Here is a 14600-nt window from a genome sequence, read left to right as displayed (position 1 = left end):
CAGGGGCAGGTCTGAGCTCTCACACCAAATGCTCATTGTGGCTGCCAGAATCTGTGGGCAGCTCGTTTAGTTTATGCTGAGGGTTGAGTCCTGTTTTGTGCACCGTGTCTGAGAATGAAAATCCTAAACCGCCCTTTGAAATAACAAAAGCAGCAGGACGTGTTTCTGTCCCTGCCCCAGAGCAGACAGACCAATGGAGAAATGCCATGAGTCCAGGGTAATACTCCCCTGCGGTTTTACCATTTCCACTTGCTAAACCCCCTCCCAACCTTCTGGGCTCCTGGAGCAGGGGACTGAGCCTGAGCCGAGACACGGACACTGCAACGTTACAGCCCAAGCCGCATGACCCTGATTAATGTGACACGGGCCAGTCGTGGGTGTTTCACTGCACTGGAGACGTAGCCTAATGTTATGTCTGCACCGTGATTAAAACACCCAGGGCACCTGTCGCAAAGCCTGGGTCAGCTGACTCAGGGTTATGGGGCTTGGGCTGCAAGACTATAAAATTACAGGGCAGACAGATGGGCTTGAGCCCAACCTCTGAGACCCCACGAGGGGTGAGGGTTTCCAAACCCAGGCTTCAGTGTGAACACAAATATCTGCCCCACAGTTTTTAGCCTCTCGGCTTTAGCTTCATGAGCCCACATCAGATGGTCCAGGCCAGCCGTGCTGCCATCTTTATCCCAGGAGAGATGGACTCTAAGGGTCCGTCTCCACTGCAATGTCAGCCCAGGTGTGGCACGCTGTGCTCAAAGCAGCACCCTGGAAGCCCCATATTCACCGATCTTATATAATCCTGATACAGTTTGTACAAAGTCTGCCTGGTGAGGTATCATTTCAAAAGTCTTGGTCTGTTGAACATTAATATTGTGTTGGATTGTGTGTGTAGCATTGGCTGGGAAGTTTTGCTCTGTGTGTGTTACTGAGATGAGGTTGGGAAATGCCCACCACCAGCCTTTCAGGTGTGACAATGGAGGAGCCAGACTCGCTGCTGGCCCATTAAAGGGATCCACACTGCCAAGGACTATCCCAGGAACCGTGTACAATGCAGACGTCTCCGAGATAGCACAGCGACAATGGACACTGCTTGACTCACATCCTAGCAAAGGTACTTCCTAGCCAGTTGGAAGAAACTATGAAAGGGGGGGTAGAGACATCATGAGTTAGCCTCTCTCCCCCACAACTCAGCAGCTGGAAACACACCTGGACGACAAAACTGATTCAGAAATCAGAAGAGAATAATAATAGTACATTCAAACCAAAGTCCCCAAACAGACTAGTAGTGGTTTTTCAGCAGAAAATTTTCAGTTTGGGGAATTTTGTTTTCTGTCAGACGTTGCCAAGGGAAGCAGAGAGAAAATGGTTGAGTTGCCTCCTTCAGAACAGCTTGGCCTAGCCACTAGGTCTGGTTCACTGTTGTGGCCTTGCTCAGGTTGGGGGTATTTTAATTATTTGGGGAGGTCCCAGGGTGTTTGGGGGAGATTATGAGGCTGTTCCCCTTTGAGATAAAAACTAAGAAATGCCGGACTAGAGAATTTTTTTAGAAATCTGGGATTTAGACATTTTATTTGAAGCAAGGGCGGGGGTGCAGCTGAGATTCTGAGAAGGTTTTTGTTTGCAAGAAGCAACGTTGTTGGATCTGTCATTGTACCAAGGGGGAAGATGGTTGTCTATAAAGGAGAATGAAGAGTAAATGCAGCCGATGAGGATGGGATTTGAACCCCTGCATGCAGAGCACAATGGATTAACAATCCAGCATCTTAACCACGTAGCCACCTCATCTGAGCTGTTAAAACAGGGACAGGAGGAGAAATCTAAGGCCGGCAGAGATAGGGACACAGGAGTTTTTAAATACTAAGCATAAGCAGGGGCTGAATGAGCTCCCCCCTCACATCTAGTGATGAGCTGGGGGAAGACTTCAGGAACAGGCCGTGTTTGCACAGACACCCCTACTCTGCCTAGCTATGCAGCATGAGGGGGCCGCTTCCCCAAAATGACCAGTTTGGGAGGGTGGTGGGTTGCAAATCACTTTAGCATTGAGTGGAATGAAATGTTATTCTCCTCCCTGTACGAGTGAAGGGCAGCGGAACGTACCTAGGCCGTCCTGACGGAGGGGTGGGTGGGGGAGGAATCGCTTTCATTGGACGGCAGAGAAGTGATTGAGGACGTCACCCTAACCCAGTGGTCCCCAAACATTTCACACTGCGCCCTCGTGTCCATGGCTGTGGCCCCTCGGAAGCCGCGGTCGAGAACCGGGGCTGGGAGTGGGGCCGTTGCTTGCTGGGGAGAGGGGTGCGGACAGGGGTAAGGGGGTCGAGGCCGGGCTGGGAGCCAGGGGCCCAGGCTGAGGGTGGGGTTGGGGAAGAGCTGGGACAGAGTGGGGCTGAGTGGGGCTCCCTCCCTGCCCTCCATGGGGGCTGGCTCGGGCCCTGAGGTGCCCCCATGAATGTTCCTCTGTGTCCCCCTAGGAGTCACGCCCCACATTTTGGGGACCACTGACCCCTACTCGCTAAGCAGGGGCGAGTGATGGCAAAGCCCAGGGAAAGGGAGAACAAGTACAGGGGCCCCAGCACCGGAACCATGCCCCCCCCCACTTCTGTGTGTGACTCCGCCCCCTTCCACACCTTCCACCCACGGCCCCACCCACTGTCACCTCTGTTCCACCCCTTCCCCCACTGGCCCCACCCTGTCACTCCTTTACCCCGGCCCCGCTGCGGCCCCGAGACCAGAGAAGCTCTGTGCCCCTGCTGCAGCCCCCGGGCCGTAGCAGGGAGTGGGAGCTCCTCCAGCCCTGGGGATGACATGGGGGAGACTTTTCCAGGGGGGCCCAATTTGGCCAGGGCCCCTAGTCATGGGCCCCACTGCCCCCTTGGCGACGCAAGGTTTGGGGAGGCTGAGCCCCCCCAAGCCTCCATTACGAGCCGCCCAGGCTACCTCTGCTCAGTGGGTGGCCAGTCTCCCTGTGTCTCTGCTGTTGGTGCTGGGGAGCCCGGCCGGCCTTAGGGGTGGGGCCCCCGGCAGCCGCCCAGGGCTCCAGGGGGTCAAAGGGCACCGTGTGGCCGTGCAAAGGTGCTCACTGCTCTCCCCTGCCCCAATGCTCCTCCGTGGCCCCACAGAGGGTGGGGGGAGCGAGGAGCAACACTATGTGCTCCCTGCGTCCTGGTCACTTTCCCCACCTGGGCTGGGCTGTGAGGGGAGCATCAGAAGCTGCTGCTCTCTGCCCTCCCCTGACGCAGCCCAGCTGAGGAAAGTGACCTGGATGCAGGGAGCTCGGATGACATCCCTTCTCGCCCCCCTGCCCCTGCTAGGGAAGGCTGCTGTGTGGTGTCTCCATGGCTGCACTTTCAGCGATGCAGGTTTCTCTCTCCCGTTGTTCCATGGGCATCCTACCAGATTGCCAGCTGCTTTTCAACTTCAGTGTGGAGACTCTGTGTGTGTGTGTGTGTGTGTGTGTGTGTGTGTGTGTTGAGCTAGGTAGGAGCAGATCATTATTATCCCTACTTGAAAGAGGGAGAAGCTACATATGAGAAAGAAGAATTGACTTGTCTGAGGTCACACGGCCAGTCAGTGGCAGAGTTGGGAATAGGACCCAAGAGCCCTGATTTTCAAACTAACCCTCGGACCTTGAATTTCAGACATTGAATGACCTGAATAAAGTGCTCTCAGATGAGCTCCAGACCAACAGTGCACAGGAATTATTCAGCAAGTATTTGAGGAGAACTGCAATGTTAGAGAGACTCATGAACTGCTCAGAGACCATTAATGCAGAGAAGCAGCAAAATCCATCAAACATAGAACTGGTTCTGACTTATATCCTTGGTCTTGAAAGAGACCAACAAGGACCTGAGTCTCCTCCCTGTCAATAACCCCCTGCTCAGCCAATCAGGGTAGAGACTGAGGGCGGGAGGCTGAGAGTTCTCACCAGAGAGCCCAAAGGATGGCCTAGGTCACTGGTGGGGATCACTGCCCGAGCACTATTTCAGCCCCACATTTTTGAGTGGACCTCCCACAGTGGGAGCTGCAGAGCCCTCCCCCGCCACACACACACACACACACACACACACACACACACACACACACACCCCTCTCCTGCTGTTGGGAGGGGAACAGGAGAAAGGACAAAAGAAGCAAGAGACGAAGAGGAGGGAGGGAGGGAGGAAAAGGGGAAACAAAAAGGACAAACCCCAATGTCCCCAGTGATTCTAAGGACAAAATCCCAGGTGTGCAATAAAATTCTGCCTCCTTAAGCTCGTGTTTTCCATGCCTAGAATTCAACTGTCACCAGATGGATCAGACTGAACAGGTTTCAAGCCTCCAGGAGGCTCTTACCTTCTAAACAGGGACGGCTGTTTTCTAGTAAAATCACTGAAAGGGAAGGAGAAAACTCGAAAGAGGTTCCTCCTGGCGCTCACGTCCGTGAACCCGAATACTCTCTCAGTCCTCAAAGAGAGACCTGGAGAAGGAGACTTGCTGAAGCAAAGCCACAGGGGTCTCTGAGGTTTCCCTGGCCCCTCGCCCCTGTCCTGCCTGGCTGATGTCAGCATCTCTCTGTGAGGTCACCACCTCCCCACCACCTCTGACCAATAGGCTGAGGTCCTGCAAAAGGCCTTTGTGATGTCACTGCCACACTTCCTCTCAAAGGCAGGGGGAGCGGCCGTGAGGGCCTTCTTGTAATTGCCAGCTGTGGGAGGGAGTGTGCAGCAGTGGTTAGCGAAGGGGCCTGGAAAGAAGGCCTGCTGGGTCCCATCCATACTTGGTGTGACCCTGAGCCAGTAGCTTCCCCTCCCCAGGCCTGTTTCTCGTCAGTAGGGTTGGGGGCGCAGTCCCGACAGCCCAGGGGGGTTGGGAGGCTCCAGGAAGGTGTGTAAAGTGCTGGGATATCAGGATCCCGGAGGCGCTGTCACCCCCACACTAGGATGGTGTTCTGCACCCCCTGCTGCTGGCTGAGTTTCTCCGTCCCTTGGCAATAAGACAGCCTAGAACCCCAACCAGGGTTATTGTATCTGCTGCCCAAGATCCATAAACCTGGAAATCCTGGACGCCCCATCATCTCAGGCATTGGCACCCTGACAGCAGGATTGTTTGGCTATGTAGACGCCCTCCTCAGGCCCTATGCTACCAGCACTCCCAGCTATCTTCGAGACGCCACTGACTTCCTGAGCAAACTACAGTGATCTTCCAGGAAACACCATCCTGGCCACTATGGAGGCAGAAGCCCCCTACACCAACATTCCACACAACGATGGACTACAAGCCGTCAGGAACCGTATCCCCGATAATGTCACGGCAAACCTGGAGGCTGAACTTTGTGACTTTGTCCTCACCCATAACTATTTCACATTTGGGGACAATGTTTACCTTCAAGCCAGCAGCACTGCTATGGGTACCCGCATGGCCCCACGGTGTGCCAACGTTTTTATGGCTGACTTAGAACATTTCCTCAGCTCTCGTCCCCTAAGGCCCCTACTCGACTTGTGCTACACTGCTGACATCTTCAGCATCTGGACTCATGGAAAAGAAGCCCTTGAGGAATTCCACCATGATTTCAACAATTTCCAACCCACCATCAACCTCAGCCTGGACCAGTCCACACAAGAGATCCACTTCCTGGACACTACAGTGCTAATAAGCGATGGTCACATAAACACCACCCTATACTGGAAACCTACTGACCGCTATACTTACCTACATGCCTCCAGCTTTCACCTAGAAGTCATGGAGGTCACGGGAAGTCACAGAATCCGTCACTTCCACCACCTCTGTGACAGACACGGAGACAAAGCCCTCCCTGCTGTGACTGCAGTTCCTGGAAGGAAAGAGAAGAACAGAAAGTGAAGAGAGAAGGAAAAAGAGAGACTCCCTGTCACCTCTCTCCCTGCTGCCTCCCCCCTTGTATTCTGTAACCCCATTTCACTGGGTTCCCTGTGCTGGTGCAATGGGGGTGACACTAGAGTTCTGGGGATTTGGGGGGCTCTTCATTTCTCAACATATCACACAAATTTTTCTTTGGGCTGAAATTTCTCCTGTGAGGCCTCTCAGTCAGAGCTGTACCCCACCCTGTTTGCGGCGGGGTGGGGAGATGTAAATTGCAGAGTAGGCAGAGAAGTCCCCCATAAAGGGTCATATTGATCTGGTGACGGGTTCTGACCAGGGTCACACATCCTCTGACACAGGCTCATGTGCACAACATGGGAGCTCTGGCTTGTCCTAAACGCTGTAGACTGAGAGTTCCTGGAAAGGGCAGGGGAAAGGGAGCAACAGGAGAAAGGCAGAGACATTGGAGACGAGGAATTGGGGGAGAAGAAGGAGAGAACAGAGAGACAATAAATGATTGAAGCAGAACAGGTGTCCCAACTCAGTCTTGATCATCACAGGTGTTCACAGAGACAAGTAGTTGCAGGTTTTCCAGTGTCAAGTCTGAACTTTGATTCTAACAATGTGCGTTGAAATATCAAGGGGATCTCCACATACCTGATCTCTTCCCTCTCCCCTTTTTAATATTAATTTTTATTTTGAAGTGTTTGGCTTAACCGTGATCGTCTCTTTCCCCACCTGTATTGCAATTTGGGGGTTATGTTTATTTTGCCTCCCTTTTGTTTATGTCATTATAATTGTAACAGCAAAGTAATCTGCAGGAGCAAAAACTGACTCAAAATTTCATTTCCCTGTCATGCCGGAACATCATACAAACAGCTCACACAGCTGGAATCATAACCCACAAGGCCAGGGGATGGGAGATGCAGGTTTCCAAGTGTTCTTTCTCAGATGACACATTCCAGCCCCTTGTGTGCCTCCATCTTGTATGACCTGCTGGACTTTGACCCATTTATTGTCTCATTCTACAGATAATGTGATTGTAACACAATGTGACTGAAATTAAGCCACTTCCAGATGAGGAAACAACAGAAGAGAAAAGCCATTATTGCATTGGCTGGGAATCAAACCCAGATGAAATGCTTGGAAGACACCTAAGCACACCACTATACCACCAGTGCATCTGGCAGGAGTAGCTTTCCTGCAGGCTCTGTGTGCTGGCAAAGGGGGTGACACATGACCATGGAAGTAGTGAGCAGGTTGGTTGGGCTGGAAGCTGCCTGACAGCTGGGAGCAGAGTTAGGATCCCAGAGTGACTGAAAGGGGGCAAAGGTGAAAACAGGTCTCACTGGGAGCTGGCCCCACACCTGCCCCGCCCCTAGGAGAGGGGAACTGAAGCTCAACTTCAATCACAGAAAAATCTTCCCTGAGAAGGAAGGGAACAGCTTGTTTTAAAGACCAGGTTTGTGTTTGTTCCTGCTACATACGGAGGGGCTGGGTAGTGCTGATTCCAGCCCCCAGACTCTGGGAGGATAAGGAACAAATTCAGGCTGCCAGTGACCTGCAGGAGGGAGATGATCTTTTGACAGTGACGGATGCCTCGTCCTAAAGGCCTTTGTCTGCCCCCTTCCAGTGACTGTTTGGCACAGGAATGCAGCCCCCAACTCCTGGGTCTCTCCTGGGGAAATAATGTTTCTGTGCAAAACACCAAAGCTTTTAACAGAAAGGAAGAAAAGGAAATGGCCACATGATGGGACTAGGACATAAGGAATGAAACACAAGATCCTTCTCCCACGTGCATTGACTTTTAACCTTGTTTGTGGTGGTGTTGTATCCATGTTGGTCCCAGGGGTCCTCTGGGGCACCGGGCATTGGCCACTTTCGGGAGAGTGGGCTAGATGAACTGGTCTGACTCAGTGTGGCTGTTCTTATGTTCTAACTGCTGGTTATGGAAGAGACGACCTTCCAGGCTACACAGAACTGAAGAAGGGTGCTGGGTTAGCTCCACAGCTTCTCTCTTTCACCAACAGAGGTTGGTCCTCTGCAAGCTCTTACCCTCACCCGCCTTGTCGCTCTTGGACTCTGAAAAGTGTTCTCTCTCCACTCCCCTTGGAGAGACGTTAAGTTTTCCCTTTGGGCAACTATCAGGCTGAAGCAATTGTATTGATTGAGACACTAGAATTGAAGATTTAATATTATAAATAAATGAGTCTAAATCTGAGGTTCTGGTTTTCACATTGATTTTTCTAACTCAGTTCCCAATGCTTTTCTAAAAAGGCCTCCAGGCTGCCTGCCCAGCCCAGCAAAAGTGGCAAGGAGAAAGCCCACACTGCTGCTCTTTCACGTAGTTGAAGGCTGCTATCAACCCCCCCTCACTCAGTCAGTCCCCAGTCTGTGGCAGTGCATAGGATTCTTCCATCCTAAGTGCAGGACTCTGCACTTCTCCTTGTTGAACCTCCTCAGATTTCTTTTGGCCCAATCCTCCAATTTGTCTAGGTCACTCTGGACCCAAACCCTGTCCTCCAGCGCTTGGATTCTTTACATGCTTTCACAGGGCTGGTCTACACTGGGGTGGGGGGATCGATCTAAGATACACAACTTCAGCTACGTGAATAGCGTAGCTGAAGTCGAAGTATCTTAGATCGATTTACCTCTCGTCCTCACGGCGCGGGATCGACGTCTGCGGCTGCCCCTGTCGACTCCGCTACCACCGTTCACGCTGGTGGAGTTCCGGAGTCGACGGAAGCACTTTCAGGGATTGATATATCACGTCTAGATGAGACAATATATCGATCCCCGAGAAATCGATCGCTCCCGCCGATACGGCGGGTAGTCTAGATGTCCCCACAGAGTGAAGAGCATATTTTCCATGATTTCATAGGGCAGATCCTAAAATTTGTGAACTGTTCTGATACTTTACATAGACAAATAGTTATGAGATACTCTTTTAAATACTCAGGAGGTGTGATGCAGAGTTTGATGGAATATCGGGAGCTTTCCCTGTGTGAATTTGACAGGTGGATCAACACAGAGACACATTGTGACCCTTCTCAGGGTGCTGAGGGCTGAGAGTCTCTTGTTGCCACCTGCCACTAGGAAGAGGGAGTTTTCCATTTGGATGTTAGTGACCAAACTCACCAGCCTGCTGGAACTCAAGCACCCTCCTCTGAGCTACAGCAGCCACCCTCACCCCTGAGTTCCTTCAATGTATCCCCCTCTGGGGTTCAGCCCGGATCACCAGATACCAGATCAGTGAAATCCCAGATCCTATCTGCCCAAGTATCCCAGGTTACTAGTTTTACTGTGGACCATTTCTACTGTATCTCACACAGCACCTGAGTACAGTTATCGAACAAGCAAAAAATTTATTTAACAATGGATAGAGATTTAAACAAACAAACGTGAGTGATGGAAACCAAAAGTTACCAACTAAACAAAGGCAGAAAGTGATAGACCAGAAAGGCCAGCACAAAAAACAGAGAGAGGAACAATAAGATACTAAAAGGACAATGGTTGGAACTCTCCATTTCTCTCAGTCTTTGGACTGATGGGTAGTAGAGCTGTAGCAACAGTTGAGGAACCAGGGTAAATTAAATCTAATTAACTTTTCAAGATTAGCCATCATTTCCTGTATGACTAACAAAACACAAAATCAAGACAACTTTCAGTTTTCCAAAATAATTCAGATTATCACACAGTCTCTTACTCTTTAACCAATAACTTCACCTATCATTTTAATTGGTAACAATAACATATTAAAAGATCACAAATTCTTGTCATATATGTTAGTTTTCTTTTAATCCCCATTGCCAACTGAACCCTGGTTCTTATTGTAGTTTGTCCCAACGTAGGTCCCAACCACTTCTGTGAGTTCATATATCTCAGGATCTTCTGCCATATGTGTTGGTAGAAGGGGTCTTCTATGTCGGAATGTTTGCATTATGGAGAAAAATACCTCTCTTTTCACACTTTTTAATCTTTCAAAGTAGGAGGAGGTAGAGAAGTAATGTAAATGCATAAAACACAAGAGAAACCTCTCTGGTCTACACTAAAGACATTTATCGGGATAACTATATTGCTTAGGGGTGTGAAAAATCCACACAGCTGCATTTCCCATACCATAGGATTAGCTAGGAGAGATCTTCTGTAGGTCCTGGGTTACAAATGCTTTGGGAACCAAACACATGGGCATTTTGCCTAGTTCAAAATTACTTACCATGGAATTCTCTTCCCAGATCATCGAAGACAATATTGCCTTAAACAACTGAAATACACTGTGATCAGATGCACTTCCTTCAGTTAGTTGGGGTTCTGCTGTTGTTCACCATTTCTGAGTGGAGATTTTAAATCGCTGCTGTTTCTTTGTTAGCCTGTCCAGTAAATTAGAGAGTTCTCTCCTGTTGATAGAACTGCACTTCAGCTTTCTCCATGTCATCATGGAGGGATGGGGAAAAAGCAAAGCTGAAATCATAAATGAGGACTTTAGCAAAGGGTCATTGTCTTAAATTCTTCAATAAATCTGAGCTACATCCTATCAAACTGAACTAATATCCAATTGGGTGACCAAACAGCCTTCAGGAAAGATAGAAACCCACATCACAGAGAGACAATACATGAAAAAGACAGTGTCAAGTGAAATTCCAGAGCAGGTTACATCTGATTATTCAGAATCGGGACAAGAGAGTCTCCCATCACATTCTCCTCTGATCCATTCAAACCTGCTTCCCTCATCCCTGTCTCAATAGTCAGTTATGTTATTTACAATTTTTTTAGTATCGTAGCATCCCCATAATAAGGGAAAAACAGCCCTCTTGCCAGAAGTGGCTTTACAGTAGATGGAACCTGGAATTTAAACTCTAAATGATCACACTGTATTTGGGATCCATTTGAATTCCCCTCCCAGGTCTTTGACACTTTCATCTCCAGTCATAGCGACTCTGATATAGGATTAAAGAAGTCAAAACATCATCTGCAAGCACAGACAACGGAGAATGCTTCATCACATGACACTTTGAGAAGTGGATGGATAGAATGTGATGAAGATAAACTCTGCCTGCCTGGCTCAGGCAAAAGTTAAGAGTTCTGCAGTGATGGGGAAGGAGGGAATCTCTGAGTCACCCCATCTCCTTCCAGTGTCACAGAAGCTGTAATTATACTTTTTTCCTGCCCCTGCTCCTCTTCATTTACATATAATTTGAAAAATTCCCAATATAACTGCTCTTCAGCACAACCCAGAGCAATGTGAGAACAACTGGCAAGGATACAATCTGTATCACTGGTGACTCTAACAATAACTTTGCAATAGGAGGAATGGTATAAACGTGATGCCCCCTGTTCCTCATAGGAAGGGCACACTCCAATTACTTGTGGGACAATAGAAAGGACAAATAGGTCCATCTCAAAAGAGGGCGAACTGCAAAAGGCAAAAATGGGCCACTCATCTGGACAAGCTGAGGGATAATGGTGCTGCAAACAGTTCAAAGAGCTTTAAAAGTTACTATGTGGGAATCAGGAAAAGTATTAAAAAAAACAAAGTATTGATAGCCCTAGAGATTTTTACAATTTTGATCTCTCTTGCAGATTCTCTGATGGCTAACATGGGATGAGTGCCAAGAGAAGGTTTTCCCACACTCATGGCATACATAGGGCCTCTCCCCTGTGTGGATTCTCTGATGCTGAGAAAGGGCTGAACTCTTCGTGAAGCATTTTCCACACTCACAGCATTTATAGGGCCTCTCCCCTGTGTGGATTCTCTGATGGGTAATAAGGTGTGAGCGGTGATTGAAGGTTTTCCCGCACTCACTGCATTCATAGGGCCTCTCCCCTGTGTGGATTCTCTGATGAAGAGAAAGGGCTGAACTTTGAGTGAAGGTTTTCCCACACTCACTGCATTCGTAGGGCCTTTCCCCTCTGTGGATCCTCTGATGAACAGAAAGGGTTGATCTGTGAGTGAAGGTTTTCCTACACTCACGGCATTCATAGGGCCTCTCATCTGTGTGGCTTCTCTGATGAACAGAAAGGGATGAACTTTGAGTGAAGGTTTTCCCACACTCTCTGCATACATAGGGCCTGTCCCCTGTGTGGATTGTTTGATGACTAATAAGGTGCGAGCTGCGATTGAAGGTTTTACAACACTCACGGCATTCGTAGGGTCTTTCCCCTGTGTGGATCCTCTGATGTCTAGAAAGGTGTGAGCTGCTAGTGAAGCTTTTCCTACACTCACTGCATTCATAGGGCCTCTCATCTGTGTGGATTCTCTGATGAACAGAAAGGGCTGATATTTGAGTAAAGGTTTTCCCACACTCTCTGCATTCATAGGGCCTGTCCCCTGTGTGGATTCTCCGATGTCTAGAAAGGCCTGATTTGTAAGTGAAGGTTTTCCCACATTCACGGCATTCAAAGGGCCTCTCCCCTGTGTGGATTCTCTGATGTTGAGAAAGGTTTGAGCTGCTAGTGAAGCATTTTCCACATTCACTGCATTCGTAGGGCCTGTCCCCTGTGTGGATTGTTTGATGCCTAATAAGGTGCGAACTGCGATTGAAGGTTTTCCCACACTCACTGCATTTGTAGGGCCTATCCCCTGTGTGGATTCTCTGATGTACAGAAAGGTCTGAACTCTCAGTGAAGTATTTTCCACACTCACAGCATTTATAGGGCCTGTCCCCTGTGTGGATTTTCTGATGGGCAATAAGGTGTGAGCTGCGATTGAAGGTTTTCCCACACTCACAGCATTTGTAGGGCCTCTCCCTTGTGTGGATTCTCAGATGAACAGAAAGGTTTGATCCGTGAATGAAGTTTTTCCCACACTCAGGGCATGTATTTTTTCTCTTTCGCCTAAGGATTTCCTGTTGTGTTGTGGTTTCCATGAGGACCTTCTGAGTTCCCCAAGAGAAAATAAATTTATCCACTTTCTTCCCTGGCTGGTTTCCTTGCTCTGTTTCTGGTCTGTGCTGAATCTCCCAGGAGTTTCCCTGCTCATGACTGCTGGACACATTCCTTTTCGATCTTTGCGATAATGCTCTGTTTTTACCCACTGGCTCGACATCTTCAGGCTGAAAATTCTGCTCCTCTTTCTCACATGCCATTTTATCACCTGCTGTGACAAAGACAGAAACCTCAAACAGGGATGGAAAGGGGAAGACCAAACCAAAACAAGTGCTGATAACAGGTCAAATAAAAATCAGGAGCTGAACTCCCCCAAACTCTTCCTCCAAATAGGAGAGAGGAGGGGGATGAATTCAGCCTTCACATCCCATCCAAATACGCAGGGGGAAGGGAGGAAGCTACTGCCTGGTGTCTGCTAGGATCTATAGGAAGCCATGAGTTATAGTTACCCAGAGGATACGACCCCTGCTAGGGATAATAATGAACTGAGAGATCTCCCCAAGGGCTTTGTTGGGCATCCCAGATGTTTCCTTCAGGCACTTACAGATTCTGAGGTGGTTTAATGTTTCCTCACCTGTGCAGGGAGCTCTCAGGATCTCTCTTTCCTCTGAACCCTGGAGGTCTGGGACCCATGGCTCTTCCCCTTGTTCCAGCTGGGAGATCACATCAGGCTGGGTAACAGGAAACCCTGCTCAGATGAAAGAAAACAAAGGAGTTCACTTGATTTCATAAGACTTGGTCATAAAAAACATTCTATTAATTTAACTTCAGTGCTTAGTGTGACCTGGTGGGCCAGAGGTAGTTCTCACTGAAAATGCCAAGATCAGGGCAGGCTGAAAAAGGGATCACCCACTCGGGTTATCGAGAAGCTGAAAAAAGAAATCACACGGCCCCCTTTATTGCATCCCAGTTCTCTAACTCCTAATCAGCACTTAGGACCAGTACAGTGAGAGGTTATTTCAAAACTCTGCTCACATAAATAAAATGATCTTCTGACCCCAAAGGTCAGACACATCACCAGGCCAGTATAGGTTTGGATCTTACCCAAAATACCACACTGCCAGCCAATCCTTAGCATCTAAACTAAAGGTTTAAACGAAAGAAAAGCAGAAAGAAGTTAAATGGGAAAGCAGTCAGATACATTCCAAAATGGATATATTAGGTTCTTAGCAGTATTGGTGAGTTGCTGGCTTGGAAGTCCGTCTGGAACACATCCATAGCTTGGATGGGTCATTCAGTCCTTTGTTCCAGGGTTCAGTTTGTAGAGAAGTTGCTCCAGAGGCACGCAAGGGGATTGAAGCCAAAATGGAGATGATGCAGCTGCCCTTTATATTCCTTTTGCTATGTGGCTTGTACTTCCTGTGTCCCAAACACAAGATTCACAGGATGTGGCATAGAAAAGCCTTGGAGTTCTCATTACACAGGCATACCCCGGCATGTCTTGCTGACGCAATAGGTGTATCCTCTTGGTCCTTTCCATGGGCTCATTGTATAGCTGATGACCCTCAATGGGCCATCAAACAGGCTAGGCAGTGTTGATGCCAATATGTCTAGGGGTGTCACCCAGAAACACTGCACAAGTCTGGAAATACAGATATACCCTACATATCTATAACTCACAATACAAAGGTGATACAGACATAGAAACAAAATGATCATACTTGGAAAATCATAACATTTCCCCTGACACCTTAAATGGCATCTCTAGCATGATTCATTGCAATTTGATAAGATTATATTATTTTATTATTAATACCAAAGTGTCTCACAATTCCATACAGTGTCACACTTGGTAAACCAGTGAATTCCCAGGACCAGTTCCCCAGGTCCATGAAGATGCCAAACTCTGTGCTTATGAGGGATTGAAATACCCATATATCTGCTGAGAACACACACACAGA

The sequence above is a fragment of the Mauremys mutica genome, unplaced genomic scaffold (assembly GCF_020497125.1).
Source record: "Mauremys mutica isolate MM-2020 ecotype Southern unplaced genomic scaffold, ASM2049712v1 Super-Scaffold_100033, whole genome shotgun sequence".
Classification (NCBI taxonomy): domain Eukaryota; kingdom Metazoa; phylum Chordata; order Testudines; family Geoemydidae; genus Mauremys; species Mauremys mutica.
Note: the sequence above shows the minus strand (reverse complement) of the source record.